The 18,081-nt window shown below is 38.8% G+C and overlaps 1 protein-coding gene across 2 annotated transcripts in view; it reads left to right on the top strand.

The window, feature by feature from the left end:
- Positions 1 to 18,081, top strand: part of ARL15 (ADP ribosylation factor like GTPase 15) — a 468,816-nt gene that overhangs the window by 202,935 nt on the left and 247,800 nt on the right. The window lies entirely within an intron of this gene.

Here is an 18,081-nt window from a genome sequence, read left to right as displayed (position 1 = left end):
TACAATGTTAAGGATTAAACTGGGGTCCATGTGCCTTAGTCCTGGTCCATCAAAGTAGCATTCACTTGAAGACTTTGGTAAATAGATGAGGTTGCTTTTAAAGTTCCTATGTTATCTGAACAACCTGATATTTGATGATAGGCTTGATTTACTGTTAATTTCACTTACTTATAATCAGACTATTTTGGTTATGTTTTTAATACAAATTCATACAAAATATTTGCAAGTCAAATGATTTAATATCTGAGAATTGCATCAAAAGAGTATCCTGGAAGAAGTAAGATTAGCAAGAAATGATAGTTGTTGAGTCTGAATGATGATGTTTTTCTGATGTGTTTGTTTCATAATTTATTGTAATAGTGAAAATTCTGGACTATAAATCATTTATTTGGTGACCATATTGCAGTATTGTCCAAGGAACTATTTAATGCTATTTATTAAATTGAACTTCCATGCTTCTTTTGTTTTTTGCTTCATGCCTTTTTCTTGTTTTAATTATTAACTCTCTTGATTCTGTCCCTTTTGTAGCTATCTCTTTTTTTGGAGCTACTGTCTTCATGCCTGCCTGTGGTGGATTCTCTCTCTTCTCCATCTCCCACATCAAGATTTACTGCTTCTAATATGTTCTTAGCAGGCAGCCAAGAAATTGCGATCTTTCCTTTTTTCCTTGACACGATTTTTTCTTTTGTGGGCCTGAGAGACTTTCAGATTGTTAAGCATGTGAGCTTTGGTATGTTAATGTGGGGACATAGAAGCATTTCTGCTGACTAACCCATGGATTCTACATTTTAGCTATACTCTGTATAACAGAGGCTTCCTATAATTATTTAGATGCATTGTACAGTCATTTGTTTTTAGACTTTAAAGAGAGGGCTTTAATAGAGGGTGCTGATTCTTTTTTAGTGCAGTGATAATAGCATTGGGAAAACTGTACTTTATTTACAATTCATTGAAAAGAAATTTTAGTTTTGTCTCTGTGTTATTTAAGGATTATTTATATATTCTTGGGGAGGCACACCCTGTGATCAGGGTATAATCCTGATTCTATGCTCAATAATGACCGCTGGCAGTACCCAGGGGATGATATGTAGTGCCAGGGATTAGAACCAGGGTTGGCAGAATATAACACCATCACCAATGGCAACAATAACAACAACAAGAGTATAGAGAATTGTTAGCTCAGAGCAGTTGCAAAGAGCTGGACAAGTGAGAAAATGTTGCTATAAGTATAAAATTGGATGGGAGTGGGGCCAGGTGGGGCGGGGCGCTAGAGGTAAGGTGCCTGCCTTGCCTGCGCTAGCCTTGGACAGACCCGCGGTTCGATCCCCCGGCGTCCCATATGGTCCCCCAAGCCAGGAGCAACTTCTGAACGCATAGCCAGGAGTAACCTGTGATTACTCACCGAGTGTGGCCCAAAAACCAAAAAAAAAAAAAAAAAAATTGGATGGATGTATAGTTTGCTCTTAAAGACCATCACATGGAAAAAAAATCTATTCTGTAAAAACAGAATTGAGTCACATTTCTCAAGAAGGGGATGTTCAGGTTTAGATTTAAAATTAATGGCTAGAGGGAGGGGTAGTGCTTCTGAGTAAACTATGAGTAGAGCAGAGGAAAAAATGCATGATGCTGTTTCAAATTGTCTAGACTGGTCCTCAAACTGTGGCCCACGGGCCACGTACTGTATTTGTATCTGTTTTGTTTCTTCATTGCGAAATAAGATATATGCAGTGTGCATAAGAATTCGTTCATAAGTTTTGTTTTTACTATAGTCAGACCCTCCAATGGTCTGAGGGACAGTGAACTGGCCTCCTGTTATAAAAAGTTTGAGGACCCCTGGACGGACCAGGCATTTAGATGGCGTAAAGTTGAGTAATTGGTCTTTTACTCTTAAGTGGAAGGGATAAGGGGTTAAGAAAGACTCTTAGATTCATAGATTGGGTGTCTGCCAATCCTCAGACAGGCAATCCAAGAGACTGGTTTGGAATAGAGCGCATGGCAAGAATGAGTTCATTTGGGGACAAGTTTTAAATACCTGGCAAACATCTGGAAGGGAATACATGATAGGATGTAAGAAACTAGAGTGTTGGTGGCTAGGAAAAAAACTCAGATGCAAGCTGATTTTGAATGAACCGTTTTTTTTTTCTAGGATATTAGAGAAAGCTGAAACAAAGTAAAGGCATTCCCCAGGAGGCTCTTTACAGTGAGAAAGAGAATTCTAGGGATCAGTGACAGAGGTGATGTTTCATTGGTGCTCTGTGTGCTCTGAGGGCCAACTCCAGGTCTTCTCCCCTTTTCTGCTCTATGTGGGATAGTGGAGCCTGGGACACTCAATAAGGTCTTAAAAAGTTCTTTTAAAATGTTCTCTTGAGACTAGAGAGAGCATAAGGGTTTTGCAGGTGACCCAAGTTCAATCCCCAGCACCACAATGGCTTCCCAAACCCTGTCAGGAGTGATCACTAAACACAGAGCCAAGAGTAAGTCCTAAGCACTGCTGGGCATGGCCCAAAAATCAAACAACAATATAAATTAAAAGGTTGCTTTTGACTCTCCAAACAAGTGGATACAGAAATAAACAGATGGGACTATATTAAGCTGAGAAGCTTCTGTATCTCAAAGAAAATATGTTACAAAAGCCACCCACAGAGTGGGAGTAACTATTCACCCAATACCTGTCAGACAAGGGGCTAATATCTTAGATATACAAGGTACAAGCAGAACTTAACAAGAAAAGAAAAATCTAGCCCCATCAAAAAATGGAGAAAAGGAATGAACAGACAATTTATCAAATAAGAAATACAAATGGCCAAAAGGCACATGAAAAAAAATCACAAATTACCAGGGAGATGCAAATCAAAACAACAGTTTGGTACCATTTCACACCAGAGACTGGCTGGCACACATCACAAGGAACAAGCATAATCTGTGCTTGTGGGGAGAAAGGAACTCTCATTCAGTGCTGGTGGGAATGCCATGTAGTCCAGCCTTTATGGAAAACAATATGGAGATTCCTCAAAAAACTAAAAATTGAGCTCCCACATGATCCAGCTATACCACTTCTAGGGAGATACCCTAAGAACACAAAAATGCAATACAAAAATTCCTTCCTCACACCTAGATTCATTGTAGCGCTATTTACAATAGCCAGACTCTGGAAACAACCATGATACCCTTCAAGAGAAGAATGGCTAAAGAAACTGTGGTATATAATGGCTAAAGAAACTGTGGTATATATACACAATGGACTTTATGCAGCTGTCAGGAGAGATGAAGTCATGAAATTTTTCTGTATATAGATAGACGTGGAAACTATTATGCTGAGTGAAATAAGTCAGAGGGAGACACACACACACAGAATAGTCTCACTTATCTGTGGGTTTTAAGAAAAATAAAGACGTTATTGTAATAATGCCTAGAAATGAGGGCTGGAAGGACCGGCTCACAATATGAAGCTCACCACAAAGAGTGGTGAGTGCAGTTTACTAACAACTACCATGCCAATGTTAAGAGTGAGAGAAGTAAAATGCCCATCATTTTACAGACAGAGGATAGGAGATGAGGAGGTTGGGGGACATTGGTGGTGGAAATGTTGCACTGATGAAGGGGGTTGTTTTTTTCATATATATAACTGAAATCCAACTACAATCATGTTTGTAATCACGGTGTTTAAATAAAGATATTTTTAAAAAAGGTTGCCTTTGAAAGAAGCATTTTGAGATACAGTAGATGCTATGTACTAGAACAAAGATGAGCTGCCAGTAAGACCTAGTGCAAGTTATCAAGTTTTATTTCTCAGTTCATTAATCTACATTTTGGAAGTTTCTGTCTAGTTGCAAATTTATTAAAACTCCATATTAGTTATCTCTTGTGGTGTAACAATTTATTACTAAGAAATGTTACAAAACACATTTTGTTCCTTAGTAAGTAGAAAACATAGACTCCATGTGACCTAGCAATTCCAAGCTGAGTTTTATATTTAAAAGAACTGAAAACAGTATTCCAGTAGAAACTTGCACACTGATATGCACTGAGCTCAGTCCACAGAGCCATAGCATCCATCAGCAAATGCATGAATGATCAGAATGCAGTATACCCATTCAGTGGAACATTATTCAACCACACATGTTTCCCTTTCTAAGCTCACATTTCTATTGGATTTTATTTTTTTCTGACTCCTGGCTTTGTGTTCTGGAATCACTCCTGGAGGGATCTGGGACCCATCTATGTTGCTTGTAATTGTGCCTGAGTCAGCTGCATACAAGGCAAAACACCTTCCCCCTCTACTATTTCTCTGGTCCATTATATATTTTTAATTCCTTAGTAGTGATTAGACTCAGGGTGCTGGTTTTTTGACCAGCTGTATGTCTTGCCATGACACTTTTCTTCAGTAAACCTAGTAGACAATGAAGCCAATCTGTAAGAAAGACAGAAGCAGTGATCAATTATAGAAGTATCTTCTCACCTTTGCCACACTCTGTTGCTTTGAAATAAGGTACCAACCAGGTCAGCCCACCTTTAAAAGAACATGGATAAGGACATTATTACTAAAAGTTAAGGAGAAGCAAAAAGCCACCAGAGAAATCGTCGACTTCTTTTGTGAACTTCTTTGAGTCATTGGTTATTTATGATAAATAAGCATATCTCTTCCTGCCAGAATTTTTCTCATATGATCCAAAACTCATGTATCGAATACCTTTGATTCCATGTATTAAGGAAGAGACTATATGGCTGAATAGAAATGGAAACTGCAGGTCATTTTCTTAAAGCTTCTTACTTCTGTACAGAAGCCATAACTTAAGTATTATAAGAATTGATTAATTTGTGTACTTGTTATGTATGTATACCTGCATCAGTGCATATTGAATGAAATTATTTCTTTATTTGAGGTTATATATAGTGGTACTTGAGGGTTACTCCTGGCACAGTGCTTGGCACAGCCACTCACTTGTGGGCTGGTGGTACCAGGACTCAAAGTGGCTCACTCATTTGCAGCAAAGCTGTAGTGTATTTTAATCCTTGGAGCTCTCTCCCTGAAACCAGTCATTTGGTTTTTGAGACTTATAGAGGGACCATCATTATTTAATATTGAAGGGTATGAATCAAAGAAGTCGAGTAGAGAGTGAGATATTTATCTCTTTTTTGTGAGGTCTAGCCATATATTATAGAAAGAAACTATTCTGAATCTCATGTTGATATAAATATGTTGCAAATAAATTTGGGGGGGGGGGCACCAGACTTCTATCAGATTGGCATAATCTTATACTTGTCTATCCTATAATTGCTTTCCCTTATCTAGAACAAAAGGGCCTGCAAGAAATGGCATGCCCTCATTAGTCGACTATGAAAATCAGTCCTCGCCTAATATTGGAACTTGAAAATTTAGTGCTGCAGAACTTCACCGGCTATCTAGTAAATGTTTCTCCTCATATAGTCTGTTCTCTATCCTCAGGCAAATACTTTCCTTAACTAGCTCAATCTAAATAAAATGTAGACAGTGGGCTGAGCATAATTTAGGTCACACCACCTCCCTCTTCACTGTGTTCTTCATGGGAATCTGTATTTGGAAGTGAAATGCTTGACCTCAGGCAAAGTTTCAAACTCATTTGTCTTCTCCTTGGCTGCAGCACAGATTCCTAATCTTTTTCTCCTGTGACACATTATTTTTTGTAACCCCTTGTTCCCAAATGCTGGATGACACATGCACACTTAGGTTTTAAAGTTAATTAAAATTAATTTCATTTTGAGAGCTCAAGTCGCCTCCTGAGATAAGTGGAGACATCCCATAGCATCAAAGACAGAAGGTTGGCAATTACTGATTTCATGATAGAGTTATATGTGAAGAAATCTTTTTAATGGCAAGTGTGATGGAGAGGGCTAATCTTGTTTTAATATATAGTAATTGAGTAAAAAAAAGGAAGTCTGATTGCCTTCCGATACCATTTTAATGATTCGTCATTCTACTTTGTGGAGGCTTTTCATTTGGAATTGGCCCAGTCTTATCACTAGCACCCTTTTATGATGCTAGTTTAAAGCACAGAGGGAAAGCTGACTAGGAAAGATGATAAGGGATTTCCCTACATTAGATAGAAACAGAGAGAAAAGGCAACACTTCAGATGAGATTTATGAAGGAAGGAAGAAAGTGAGGATGGATATTTTAGACATTAGGCATTTCCACAACATCAGGGATCTTAATTCCAGCCTGAGTCTATAACGTCTTCTTTGGGTTGAAACTCTCATTTTGTTTCTACTCAAATTTGTTGCTTTGGTCAAAGGCAACTTCAACAGAATTGCCATGTATTAACTTTCCTAGCAGGCCACCACATTTTCCTAAATACTACAAAAGTGCTTTGCCTTCCATGTTATGCCAATAGTTGAGAAATTCATTGCTTAGTAGATATGTGGAGTTGTGCAAATCATGATCCCTTGAGGGCATGCATGAGTTCTAGGGAGTCTTTCCCACTGTCTTTGTTGGGTCACAGATGGAAACATTGTACCAGAATTCTTGTATAGCTTTTCCTTTCTAGGCTTTTAATTTCTCATAGCTGCACTTCTGTTGGGCATGGATGAGAACAGGCTAAAATATTACACATGCAATAGTGTCAAAAAAGGGTCAAAAAGCATTAAGTCAAAACTTACTGAACTTTTAACACTTTCTACATTAAGGCTATCTATATGTGCCCAAATGCTAATAGAGCTCAGAGAAAGGGTCCACATTAAGTAGAACAAAGTTTCCTGTATCTGTATTCTCAAATATTTAAGAGTGCTCAGAGAGTCCAGTGTTCTTTCTTGGATTCTCAGCCAACCAACCTGGAGTTCAGTGAGGACCAGAGAATTTAATGTTGTTTGAACCCTGTAGTGCCTGGTACTATGTGGCTCCCTTGGTGGTACTTAGAGGCTATTAGGGCCATGCCTAGTAATACACAGGAATCCATATGTGATGCCAGGAAAGAAATCAGTGTTACCCACATGCAAAACAGTCACCTGAACCTATGGACTATATTTCTAGCTCCCTTAAAATTAACATCAGATATTAGATCGCTCAGAAATATAAAATATAAAAATTTCACCTCACTAATTTGAATGTATAGATTAATACCATAAGCAAACAGATTGTTTCTGTAACATAGAATGATTTTTTATGTAAATCTAAATTCATCATTTGAAAAAAAAATATGAAGAGAAAAAAGACTTCACGGGAGCCAGGGAAATAACTCAGTGATCAGGACATATGCTTTGCGTGTACAGAGACCTGAGTTTGATTGTCACCACAACATCACCTCCCAAGTACCACAGCATATGACCTTTGTAACTCCCTATACCGCCAGACAGACCTCAAGCTTGACTGGACTGCTACACCTGAGCATTGAGCCAATTCTGTTGGCCAATTAAGTATCATAGGAAATGGCTCCTTGGCTCCCTGAGTACTGCTTGGGAAGCTCAAAGTACAAATTTTTATAAAAGATTAGATAAATCAGTTAATTGAAAAGAATCTCTATGGCATTCCTACTATCTAGCTATAAGACTGTGTGTAGAGATGAATGAGATGCAGCAGTGCCCAGGGGTATCACATGGTTCTTTCCATTTTATCAGATGAAATAAGCTTTCAGGTCACTATATTACACTGGGAATTATGATGAGCAGCATCAAGAGAAATAAGCTGAAAGGTTTTTGCAAAATTGTTTCTCACTGGAAGATTGTAAGAGTCTTGGTGAATTATGTGACCTAGAGGCCATAAAGTCATAGGTCATAATGTGTAAAAACTAAGGGGAAAACTGGCACAAAGGAACTCCAGGCAGAGGAGCTAAACTCATGAAGGTGAAGATCCAGTCCAGAGGGTTATGATCACTTATATACAAGAGAACAATGTCTTATAGTTTCTAGCAGTTACTTGCGTCAGTGATAAAATTATGAATGCATTATTTAATAGTAGTACTAACTATGGGGGGCACTTTAATATTAAAATTGAATTAAATTTCTCATATGTGCTCCTTTTATTGCAATACTCAGGAAGCACCAGGTCTTACAGTTTCCTATGGGGAAACATATATAGAGGATATATTTTTTCATCATGAAAATTTCAGTTGGACAGTATTGATCTAACAATAAGATCCATAAGGGCAATATCAACTAACTGTTTTTAGTGTTGATCACTGCTCATTCTTATTATTTTTTAAATAATTTTTGTTGTGGCCAAAGTGAATTACAAATATTTCACAGTAATATTCAAGGTTCATAGTGACAATAAATTAAGGGCATTCCCACCACCAGTGATGTCCTCCTTTTATTTCTGTTCTCAGTATGCATCCCATATCTCCCTTCTTTACCACCCCCCCTCAGAATACTAGTGTAACTGGTCCCCACTTGTAGACATTGCTGTAGATTAGGTATAGATTCTGTTGCCGTTGACTTTGGATTTGATGTTCAGGTCTGATTATTTTTTATTTCCACTAAATGTTCATGTGGGTGTCTGGACCTGGTACCAGTCATTTTCTCCCTTCAGTTTATGAGGCTGAACAAGATGTTTCAATCAGTGTGGTTCTGTTGGAGATATAGAAAAAGGAAATGGAAAAGAAGAAGGAAAGAAAACAAAAAACAAACAAAAAAAAAACTAGTGGGGTCCTTCTAGGTATTGTAAATATCAATTTAGGAGTGGGAAGGAAAAAGGTAATGACAAAATCAACAACAACAAAAAACCAAAGCTGGCAACTATGAAAAAGACCAAAAAAAATGTTTTTGCTTCTCTTCTCGTTCTCCTCCTCTTCCTCCTATTCCTCCTCCTCCTCTTCTTCCTCTTCTTCCTCCTCTCCCTCCTCTTCCTCTTCTTCCTTCTCTTCCTTCTCCTTCGCGTCCTCCTCCTTTATTTTGCAAAGGCATACCGTATTTTCTGGCGTATAAGACGACCCCCTAATTTTACAGTTAAAACATAGGCATAGGTTTATATTCACTGTATAAGACAGAACGTTCCTGTGCTGCAACTGTATGTACCACAGTGAGCCAATCACAACAAGCAAAGATTCAAAGGTTATACTGCAATAGACTTCCTCTCTGACTCTGGCCAATCTGAGCAGGCTTTTGACAGTGTAGATTCGGGTACAGAACATTGTATAATTTGCATGCATAAAAAGTGTGCTTGGATTGGCTGAGTTAGAGAGGCGGTCCGAGCAGCCTTGCAGTGATTGGTTGGATCGAGTTGGAAAATACGGTAGTAAGTATTGGGGAGGTTGGAAAGGGAATCTCTTGGCCTTAGAGATTTCGGGTTACTCCGCCCTTGAAACATTCTGTCATGAGAATTACTACAGGCTCCGTACATACTCTTTTTCTCTCCCCCCAAGGTCTTTTACAGAGCCAGGCATCTTTCTGCTAAGTTGTGGATGATATGAATAGATCTCTCTAACTCGATATCTTGGTATTTACACAGGTCATAGGACGAAGCCTAGGAATAGTCTTTCTTTATAGTTCTAGAAGTTCAAAGGTTATACTGTAAATAGACTATAAATAGATTATACAACATCACTGATGTTGTATTCAGACTTTTATAATTGGTGGTCTCAGATTTTGCTCAGATCCTAGGGCAAAGCCTGGGTTAGAGTTTTAAATTTAGAGTTTTAAATTATGATTCAAGAAGTTCTATTCCATCGCAGTTATCACAGTCAGACCTCTGGGATTGAAGATCATGGTGCTTGTACTGATCCTAGGCCAAAGCCTAGGCTAGGGTCTTTTTTATTGGTCCCAGGGTAAGTACTGCCAGTCTTGGCTGTCAATGTCAGTCTTCAGTAATTGGGAGTCTTGGTCTTTGCATAGGTCTTTGGCAGCTCATTTGGTTCTATCTTTCAAAGAACTGTTTGATGAAGGAACTTTTCATTTTTGACATGGAATCAAGCTTGTTGGGTGGAAGGGTATCAATAATTACAAAAAGTCTTTTTTATTATTTAAAGACCATAGTTACAAGGTTGTCCATAATACATTTTTCCACAGATAAAATTGTTCATGATTGAGTTACAGTTATAAAATGTATAACCTTCACCAGTGCCCATTTCTCGCCACCAATTTTACCAGTTTCCTTTTCACTCTCCCTGACCCTGCCTGCAGGCATTTTATCTCTCTGTCTCTCTCTCTGTCTCTCAACTGTGTCTTGTTCTGTTGTTAATGAGGGGGTGCCATACATGCCAGTTTGTCCCCTTTCAGTACCCAGTTCTTGTCTAGAGTGATCAGTTCTAACTATCATTTGTCATAGTAGACCCTTCTCTACTCTCACTGCATTCTCCATTCTTTGTGGCAAGCTTTCTACCATGGACTGGTCCTTCTAATTCTCATCTTTATTATCTCTTCATACCATCCCCACAGTTTTTTATTTTATTTATATCCTACAGATGAATGAGATTATGTTTATCCCTCTCCCTTTGACTCATTTCAGTGTTTAATAATCTCCATATCCATCCATGTATAAGCAAATTTAATCGCAAAACATCTTTTTAAATGGATTGAAGAATAGGTATTTAGTGTGTTCCTTGAATGATTCATTCTTTGGTGGCAGTGGGTGTTCCTGTTCTGCTTTGTTCTCAAGGATCCAGTCTGTTTCTGTCCTTCTGAGGTTATCTCACTTTACTGTAATGTCTCTTTCATGGTGGCTAGCAAACTAATGCTGTTCAAGGCATGACCTGATGCAATGTAGAAGAGTAAGGTAGCTCTCTTAGGAAACTTGCTTTTTATTGAGGAACTAAACCTTACAGAAGTTTCCAGCAGACCTGCGTGGAGTCCCAATTTGTCAGAATGCAATCAAGTGTCATGTTTAATGAGAGGATCTGTGGAAATGATTGCCTATTTATATGCATATGTGTGTGTTTGGTGGGGTTGCATAGACTGGGTATGCTCAGCCATGCTTAGGGCTTACTCCTGCCTTTATGCTCAGGGGACTCCAACTAAGCTTGGCTACATGCTTGACAAGTGTCTTACTTTCCAGCCTCATTTTTTGGGCAATTTTTAATCTCTGTGATGATAGGATGTCCTACTAAGTTGATGTGCTTTATAAATAAATAATTTTTCTTCAGTTGTCTTTGCTTCTGGTGTGTCATGCCCACACACCTGAGGATGGTGCTGCGCACTTAATAAAATTCTTTTCTGTGCATGAATTGATTGCAAGTACTGCTCAAGTGTACTACTGAACTAAACCTCAGAGGGAGAACATGCAAGCTTTCTAAGCTTTTTGTATGACCTTGAACCACACTATTCTCACTGACTCTCAAAAGAAGCTCTGAGATTCTCAAGAGTTTCTTTGTTTTGGGGGTTTTTTGTGGGAGGGAGGTTGGCTTTTGGGCCAAACCCAATGGTGCTCATGGGTTACTTTTTGCTCTGCACTCAGGAGTTATTTCTGCCTGTACTGTGACCTATGGGATGCTATGGTTCAAACCTGGGTCAGCCATGTGCAAAGCAAAATGCTCTATCCACTGTGTTATTATTGCTCCAGCCCCTCAAGGATTTCTTATGACTTTTCCTAAGGTGGTATCAGGCCAGGAGAAATTAGGATATCAAGCATAACACTCACCTATTTACTCAGTATCTATAATCTTAAAACCACTTCTTTGTTTTTCAACCCAAATATATGAAATAGGGATGGGAGAGATAACTCAATGGTCCAAGCCATGCTTTGCCTCCAGGAGGGACAGATTATAACTTCAGCATCCTGAGTACCATAGGAGAACAACTCCAAGCACAGATTGGGGAGTAACCCCAGAGCCAGCTCCCCCCAATAATCTTTAATACATTTTTTCAGCCATTGGGATAACAGTGGCCTTACAGTGTTATTAGATATGATGTCTAATTTTTGTTACTCCTTTTGGATTTGGTGTGTGGGTTAGGAATGTTGGCATCTGGGCATTAAACAGGTGTTCCTAATTTCCCAATTAGACACTTCTCTAAGCACCTGGCACATTTTCCCATTTTTAAGTCCATGACTAATCTAAGATTGACTGCATTTGCCACTAAGCTAAATCTATTCTTTCTTCATGCCCTTGTTAGTTTCCTCTGCCCTAGTCTGGATTCAGGCTTCTTCTGACTAAAGTCACTGCTTCATCTACCAACACAGTAGTCATTAGACTTATTGTCATTTTGTCTCATTGTTTTCTTGTGCCAGTGTACTCTCAAATGTGACAGGTGAAAATAGTTTCTTGAAAACGATGAGCTCATGAAAGAGTTATATACCCTGAATTTCTAATAGCCAAGTCCCATACTCAGCTCTTCAGCACTCTCCTTCTGTGGGCATATTTGTTCCCTCTGGTAGATTTTCAGGCCTCATTGTAATTGACATTTACTTTATATGAATTGAGGATTTGAAGGAAGATAATAATGGTTTTCTAAATATTTTTATAGGTCCTCACCCTAAAATACCTACAATAGGTATTTTAATCATTCTAATCATTGAAGTAAAGTCTTGGACACTGACTGGCAAATTTCCAAGAACATTTATTATAACCAGTCCTGATTGTCCACTCCTGGCCAGCACTGGTAGTAGAGTCCTCTATTTCATTGCCTTATGAATCTTTTATTTCAGGAGAATTCAGCCTAAATAAATATTTTAGGATATGTAACCCTGATCACAGTTTGTAATATTGTTGTGTCTTGGTTTTCTCATTCATTAAATGAGAATGATAACAAAACCCATTTTGGGGGCAATCATGGGTAAGTGAGTTAATACAAGTTAAAACACTTGGCATAATGGGCATTTATTTCAGAACTCTACTTGGTCAATTCCAAGTTTGGGATTTTTTTGGCTATGGATATAAAAGTTCAGCAACATCAGCAAAACTATCTGTGAGCATCAGTGTACTCTTTAAGAACTGTCATCAAAGCATGTTTTTTTTATATCCTTAGTAAAGGAAAATTGTGTTGCTACACTTTGTTTATGTTGGTAAAATTTTTCATAAGTGAATACACTGATGCTTAGGCACCCAATATTGTTGTTGTTTGAAACATTTACTATTAGGTAACACTGTCACTTCTTTTATGTCTCAAGCTTACAGCTAGTTCTCTTAACATATGGATGACGTCTGGATGTAGCTCAGAGCAGATGCTGCTGGTACCCTACCCAGATCTCCTTTACTGGGCCAGTGCCTCCATCTCCCAGCTGCTATATTGTGCTGGTAGTTTTAACTCATTGCATGAAATTAAACAAGGCTTCCCTAATAGCAAGCATTTCTTTTAGAAAATGTTACTAAGATAATGTTAATGACTTGGAATGAAGCCTTCATGAATAGACTGGTTACGTGAATGATTGTGTGAGCTCAATCAAATTCAATTTGTAGAGTATTGTCTGTTAAGAATTATTAATCAAAATCTGAAAATATTTTTGAGCTTATGTCAAAGAATCACTTATCACCACAACTTACATATTTTGACGAAAAAAGCCTGAAAGCTTGGTTATTGTCTTCACTTTTTAGACTGCTTTATTACCTTCTTTGTTTTAATCAGCTATAATCTCACTTACTTTTTAAAAGCTCCATTGATTTCCAATGGGAGCTATTGTTGGTGACATTTTTCAGTTTCTGATAGTTAATTTTTAATTTTTTAAATTTTTTTGGTTGTTGAGGTAACACTGGTTTATGAGAACATAAATATTATGAGGATTAAGAGAACCAGTCCATAGTAGGAAGCTTGCCACAAAATGCAGAGTGCAGTTAGAGTAGAGAAGGGTTTACTCTGAAAGTGATATTTGGAATTGATCATTCTGGACAAGAACTGGGTGCTGAAAGGGAATTAAGTGATATGCATGATGCATAACACCCCTTCATTAACGGTACTACAAACCATATAGAAAGAGACAGATAAGTAAAATGCCTGCCTGCCTCAGAAGCAGGGAGGGGAGAATGGTTGGGAGGGTGGGAGGAAAACTGGGGACATTGGTGGCGAGAAATGCCACAAATGTTGTACATCAGGGGTCTCAAACTCAATTTACCAGGGGGCCACCGGAGGCAAACTTGGGATGAGGCAGGGCCACATAAGGGATTTCGCTTACCGAATATTTGCAATAAAAAATCGCATTAGTAAGAAGAAAAATCGCATTAAACATTTGCAACTCCTGAATAAAACTGCTTGGGGTATGCAAATGTTTAATGCAATTTTTTTCTTACTAATGCAATTTTTATTGCAATTATTTGGTAAGCGAATAATCGCGAATACTGTGATATTTGAAGGCCAGCCGGCCAAGGGCCACAAAATGTTGTACGGAGGGCCGCAAACGGCCCCCGGGCCGCGAGTTTGAGACCCCTGTTGTACATTGTATGACTGTAACTCAATCATGAACAGCTTCATTTGTGGAAAAATACTGTATTATGAACAATCTTGTTACCTGAAGCATAAGTCTCATGCCCCAATCCTGAGGGATTGGGGAACACGAATCTGGTAATGGTGACACAACAATCCACATAAGGTTGAAGAAATAAAACAGATTCAGGAAACTTCCACTACAAGCTTTCCACTAGCTGGCAAAAGATACCAGCAGGCAGATAGGCCAGCTGTGGAACCTAAAGCACAAGAGCTTTTGCCTGAGAATGAGGTCTTTATTGGGAAGAGAAGGTCCTTCCACATGGGTGGTGAACATAGGGGGCCAATTCAGAGGTACTTTCAGTCCATGAGTGACAAGCACAAACAAAGAAGAATTATCCTGAATAGAGTGAAAACCAGCATTCCATCAAAATGATTTTTAAATAATTTTTTAAGAAAAGAACATAAAGTGGCCGGTGAGGTGGCGCTAGAGGTAAGGTGCCTGCCTTGCAAGCACTAGCCAAGGAAGGATCACGGTTCGAACCACTGCATCCTATATGGTCCCCCCAAGCCAGGGGCAATTTCTGAGCACTTAGCCTGAGCATCAAACAGGTGTGGTCTCAAAAACCAGAAAGAAAAAAAAAAAGAAAGAACTTAAAAAAAGTGTTTATATGCATTTAGGGTGCAATGTTACCACACTGCACCTACTTCCAAAGTGCAGTATTTCTCTGTCACGGTCCATAGGAAACCTTATTCTTTTTTTTTTGGTTTTTGGTTTTTGGGCCACATCTGATGCTGCTCAGGGGTTACTACTGGCTATGCGCTCAGAAATCACTTCTACATCCTCTTCATTCAACTGTGGAAGACTATAAGCATCCAAGAATTTATCCATTTCTTCCAGGTTCTCATTTTTAGTGGCATAGAGTTTCTCAAAGTAGTTTCTGATTACCCTTTGAATCTCTGCCATATCAGTAGTGATCTCTCCTTTTTCATTCCTAATATGAGTTATCAAGTTTCTCTCTCTTTCTTTGTTAGTTTTGCCAGTGGTCTATCAATCTTCTTTATTTTTTCGAAGAACTAACTTCTGCTTTTGTTGATCTTTTGGATTGTTTTTTGGGTTTCCACTTCATTGATTTCTGCTCTCAGCTTTGTTATTTTTATCTGTCTCCCTATTTTTGGTTCCTTTTGTTGAGCACTTTCTAATTCTATGAGCTGCGTCATTAAGCTATTCAGGTAGGCCCCTTCTTCCTTCCTGATGTGTGCTTGCAAAGCTATAAATTTTCCTCTCAGTACTGCTTTTGCTGTGTCCCATAAGTTCTGATACTTTGTGTCTTTATTATTGTTTATTTCCAGGAATCTTTTGATTTTCTCTTTGATTTCATCTCGGACCCACTGGTTATTCAGTATGAGGCTGTTTAACTTCCAGGTGTTAAAGTTTTTTTTGTGTGTGTGTCCCTTTGGAATTCACATATAATTTCAGAGCCTTGTGGTCAGTGAAGGTAGCCTGCAAAATTTCTATCTTCTTGATATTATGGAGGTATGTTTTATGTGCCAGCATGTAGTCTATCCTGGAGAACGTCCCATGTACATTGGAGAAGAATGTGTATCCAGGTTTCTGGGGATGGAGTGTCCTATATATATATATCTACTAGGCCTCTTTCTTCTATTTCTCGTCTCAGGTCTAGTATATTCTTATTGGGTTTCAGTCTGGTTGACCTATCCAGTGTTGACAAAGCCGTGTTGAGGTCCCCCACAATTATTGTGTTGTTATTGATATTATTTTTCAGATTGGTCAACAATTGTAATTAAATATTTTGCTGGCCCCTCATTTGGTGCATATATGTTTAGGAGAGTTGATTTCTTCGTGCTGTACATATCCCTTGATTAATACAAAATGTCCATCATTGTCTCTTACAACTTTCCTGAGTATAAAGTTTGCATCATCTAATATTAGTATGGCCACTCCAGCTTTTTTATGGGTGTTGTTTGCTTGAATAATTTTCCTCCAGCCTTTTATTTTGAGTCTATGTTTGTTCTGACTATTCAGGTGCGTTTCTTGTAGGCAGCAGAAGGTTGGATTGAGTTTTTTGATCCATTTAGCCACTCTGTGTCTCTTAACTGGTACATTTAGTCCATTGACACTGAGAGAAAGAATTGTCCTGGGATTTAACGTCATCTTTATATCGAAATTTGGTGTGTCGTTTGGTCAGTCTTGTCTTAACTTAGGTCTTTCAGTTTTTCTCTTAAGACAGGTTTTAAGTCTGTAAAGTTTCTGACTTGTTGTTTGTCTGTGAAACCATGTATTTTTCCGTCAAACCTGAAAGTGAGTTTTGCTGGGTACAGTATTCTAGGCGAAGCATTTATTTCATTGATTTTTGTCAAAATATCCCACCACTGCTTTCTGGCCTTGAGTGTTTTGGTGACAAGTCTGCTGTAAATCTCAAGGATGTTCCCTTGAATGTAATTTCCCTTTTTGATCTTGCTGTTTTCAGAATTCTGTCTCTATCTGTGGGATTCGTCGTTGTGACTAGAATGTTTCTTGGGGTATTTTTTCTGGGGTCTCTTTTGGTTGGTACTCTTTGGGCATTCAGGATTTGATCGCATATATTCTTTAGCTCTGGAAGTTTCTCTTTAATGATGTTCTTGACCATTGATTCTTCCTGGAAATTTTCTTCCTGGGTCTCTGGGACTCCAATGATTCTTAAGTTGTTTCTATTGAGCTTATCATAGACTTCTATTTTCATCTGTTCCCATTCTTTGACTAATTTTTCCATTGTCTGTTCATTTGCTTTGTTTTATTTTCCAATCTCTCCCACTGTATGGAGTTGTTATTTATCTCATCTTCCACAACACCAAGTCTATTCTCAGCTTCTGTTAGCCTGTTGGAGAGCGTATCCATTTTGCCATTCAATTTGTCTACTGAGTTTTTCAGGCCTGTTATTTGATCTGTTATTTCAGTTTGGAGTTTTGTGATTTCTGTTTTCATATTTTCTTGGTTCTTATTAGTGTTCTGTTCAACTCGATCTATGATTTCTTTGAGTTCTTTGAGCATCTTCCATATTTCTTGTTTAAACTACTTATCTGAGAGGTTGATTAGTTGGTTGGCCGTTTTCTGGTCATCAGAATTGTTATCTTCATTCTCTATGTCTGATGCTGGCCTGCATTGTTTCCCCATTGTCACACTTGTATTGTGGGTTTTTCTACGTGTTGTGGTGCTATTCATTGGCTAAATGATTTGCTCGGCCATGCTCCTCTAGCTCTGCCCTTTCTGGCTGCGTCCACTTGCCTCCAAGGAAGGAGAGCCCTCCGTGGATGAAGCCTCAGATAGGATCAAATCTTAGGCCTGAGCACGCAGCAGAGAAGACAGTCCGGAGAGAGATGCTGAGCTTCAGTGATCCAGCTCAGTTTTTAGTGTGATTTCTTCTTCTTGTTGCAGTGGCATTCTTTTCTTAGAAAGAGTGCATGGCCGCGTAGCAATGCAGAGCTAAGTGCTCTTCTGGAGCCTCTGTGAGAGCGAATTTTCTGGGCCCTTTTCGGCCCACTCCCAAGAGGTTTAGGAGACAGTGCAGGAGACAAACACACACAGGCAGCACTCACAGTTTCTCATAGTCGGGCCCCACTAGGCCAGCATAAATTTTCCCAGCCTGACGTCACAAACAGGGGACTTGCCTTCTGTGAAGTACTGCTTATAGCCAGTTTTCACTTTAGGAAGTAGTCCCTTGGCGTTCAGGCCCCCTTGAATGAGCCTCTGAGAGAGCGAATTTTCTGGGCCCTTTTCAGCCCACTCCCAAGAGGTTTAGGAGACAGGACAGAAGACAAACACACAC

Source organism: Suncus etruscus, chromosome 2 (genome assembly GCF_024139225.1).
Source record: "Suncus etruscus isolate mSunEtr1 chromosome 2, mSunEtr1.pri.cur, whole genome shotgun sequence".
In the NCBI taxonomy this organism is placed as follows: domain Eukaryota; kingdom Metazoa; phylum Chordata; class Mammalia; order Eulipotyphla; family Soricidae; genus Suncus; species Suncus etruscus.
The sequence above is the reverse complement of the archived record's forward strand: the minus strand, read 5'-3'. Positions and strand labels throughout refer to the sequence as shown.